Consider the following 3,576-nt stretch of genomic DNA (forward strand, 5'->3'; position numbering starts at 1 on the left):
TCACTCCTCCCTGAGAGAGACTTCACCCTAATTCATAAGGAAAAGGGGATGGCGTATTCTCTTAGCTACTTCCTGCTGAACATTCTTGTATTTTGTGGGAACTTAAATGCTTAGTTCTCTATGGCAGAGAATCCTTAATTCACACAACCCTTAATTGTGTGATTATTAGGCTTTATGATAAATATATGTTAATTAAATAAAAATCATCGCAAACAAAAAAATGTCAAACTATTTTCCAGACTGACTCTACTTCTTTATTACAGATCAACAATGTATGAGTTATCCAGTTAGAATGAAAGCAGTTGCACTGGTTATGACCAAATTGAGGTGCATCTCTGGTGGTTCAGATCCACTAGCAGGAAAAGAGGAACAGTGTTCCCCCAAGGAATTTACAACCTCCCCAAAACTCATTATAGGGTAAGTTATATTGCTGTTGTTATGTGCTGTCGAGTTGCCTGCAACCCGTAGAAACCCTTTGTACAGCAACTCTGACCCCTTCCCTGAGCCAGTCTCACTAATTCTGACACACCACCTCCATTGCTCCCATTACTTTATTAATCTATCTCATCCGGAGTCTTCCTCTTATTCTTACTCTTCCTTATACTTACTCTTATTCTTATTCTTACTCTTATTCTTATTCTTATGCTTTTATTCCTATTCCTCGACTTTAATTGTTGCATCTGATCCAAGGCATGGTGTTTACAATAACTTCATATGTATATAAAAGATGGATTATGAAGAAAGAATATCTAAGAAGAATTGATTTTTTTTAAATTTTGAAGTTGGTTCTAGAAGAAGAATTTTTTAAATCTTATTAATAACGGTTTTTCTGTTTGTTTGTTTATTTGTTTTTAAAGATAGTGTTGGTGGCCTAGTGGCAAGAAACTGCTCTGTAATCTTAAAGGCACAGAGTTCAAATCCACCAGCTGCTCTGTGGGAGAAAGATGGGAAATTTTTTCCTGTGTGATTAACTGCTTTCGAATACCCACCAGAGGGTCAGCTATGGGTCAGTTACCACTAGACAGTACACAACAACACAACAATAAGGTTTTAGCAACAGGAACATGAAGTCAATTTCTTACAATTTATTAAATACCTGTGGACTTATTAGCAAGGTAACTAAAATAATAAGAAAACTATGATCACTCTCAATGGAAATTTAATTTAAGTTGTGAAAACAGACAGCATCTAGCAATAACAATAGACAATATTATATAGGTGGTGAAAAATGAATTCAGATCTGGCAGACAGTTCACTTTTCAGTATACTCACTGTTGTCCAGCTGATTCTGACTAAAAATGACCCGATCATATTTTCCAAAAGTGTGAATCTTTGCTTGAGTAGTCCATCTTTCTCCTGACGTAGCTGATGTATTTTAGCCTGAATCTTTTTGTTAGTAGCCAAAACCCTAGCCAAGCACAGAATGAGTGCACTTCTTCAAAAGGAATGGAGAGAAACAGCAAGTTGATCGCTTATGTCTGAAACACTCTGTATATTTAAATCAGCATATATTTATACATATACCTATATCAATAAATTCATTTAAACAATCAGGCACCACAAAAAAAGAATTGTGAAGTGGGAGAAGAAAATTTAATATACTTTTGAATTTCAAAAGAATGAAAACACCTGTCTTGGAAGACGTTTTTGCATTCCAGTTTATTTTGGCCCAGTGATCGGGATAAAAGCCAATTTCTGGAAAAGGACAGAGTATTTGGTAACATAGAGGGCTGGGTGAGAAAGGAAGAATCTGTGAGATAAATGAACATGGAGACTCCACAGCGGGCTCAAGCACAACAAAAATAGTGAGGCTAGCACAGGAGGACACAATGTTTTGTTCTATTGAACCTATGGTTGCTATGAGTTGGAATTGACAAAAACGTTATTTTCCATTTCACACATTTATATGATCTCATTGAAATATTGTCCATTTCCCTAAAGGATTATGGTTGTGAACATATTCTCATATGTTTATTTGCTATTGTATTTATCTGGTATTCTAATTTGATTGTTTTTGCAGTGTTAAATTTAAAAGTTCTTTTAATATTCTCTCAACTCACTTATTGACATTGAGTCAGATTCAACTTAGAACTGACCCTCCATGGGTTTTCAGAGGCTGTAAATCACACAGGAGGAATTGTTCATCTTTCTTCTTCAGAGCAGCTGGCTGATTCAAACCACCTGCCCTTAGGTTGATAGCGCAACTTCATATCTGGTAAGCAACCAGAGTTCCCTTTATATACTCTGTTGATGTTGTTTGTTATCAAGTCAGAGCCTATTCATAGCTGACCTTCCCACAAGAATTCAGAGATTGTAATTCACATGGGAGGAAATTGCCCATTAACTGTTCTCCCGCAGAGAAGCTAATGAATTAAAAACTGATGTCTTTGGATTGGCAAAGAAATTACTTACCAATAAATATTCTAGTGACCAGTAAATATCCTTGTATGTTGTTTAAAATTATTTTCTATATCCTATAGCATATCTTTTCATAATCTTAACAAATTCTTTATTAAAGAAAATATTTTCATTTGCAATTTGCAAATTTTCTTTGTTTTTGTTAATACTAGTTTATTTACAAAATTCTAATACATGGTTTTCAATAACAGATTAAACGTCCAACCACAAACGGATTGAGAAATTATGGTACATTCATGCAACTTTTCTTTTTCTAAATCTTTTTAAAGACTTATACTCTGGCTTTAGTTTCCAATTTAGCAACAGTTTATTTAAGCCTAGCTCCCCAACCTTTATCTATTATACGGAGAAAGTAGTTTTAGAATTTGGGCTATTTCTAGAAAAATGTGGCATCAAAACTGGAGGATGACTCATCAACAATCTGTGATAAGCAAATTACACAACCTTACTTGCTGAAAGTGAAGAAGACTTAAAACATCCCCTGAAGATTAGCCTTGATTGTTGTTGTTATGTATCATCTAGTTGTCAGTTACTCATAACACCCTTGTGCAATATATCTTTAAACCTTACTCTGTCCTGAGCCAATCTCACTGACTCTGACATAGTTACCCCTTTATACCAGTTTCTGTGTCAATCCATCTCATCTGAGTCTTCCTATCCTACATTGTTCCCCCACACCCTACCAAGAATAATGTCTTTCTCCAAGGATTGGTTCCTCCTGGGCACATGCCCAAAGCTCCAGAATCTTTGCCTCCATGAAGTGTTTTGGGATTCTAATTCTTCTCAATACTATCCTCAATTTGTTATTATTCACGTAGTAAAATGCTTTTGCATAGTCAATGAAACACAGATAGACCTTCTTCTGATATTCTTTGCTTTCAACCAAGATCCATCTGAGGTTGACTGCAGTGTCCCTAGTGCCATGGCCTCTATTAAATCCAGCTTGTTTTTCTGGTAGTCCTCTGTCATTGTACTGTTCTAATCATTTCTGGATAATCTTCAGCAGGATTTAGCCTTCAGTATAAATTGTACCTCCTCATAAAGAAAACAAAATATCCTTACAACTGGGCCAATAAGCAACATCATTATAAATGGAAAATTGATTGAAGTTTTCAAAGACTTTATTTATTTATATTCAAAATCAACATTTGTGGGAGC

Source organism: Elephantulus edwardii, unplaced genomic scaffold (assembly GCF_000299155.1).
Source record: "Elephantulus edwardii isolate Elephantulus edwardi_28Jun2011 unplaced genomic scaffold, EleEdw1.0 scaffold00133, whole genome shotgun sequence".
NCBI classification, from domain to species: Eukaryota; Metazoa; Chordata; class Mammalia; order Macroscelidea; family Macroscelididae; genus Elephantulus; species Elephantulus edwardii.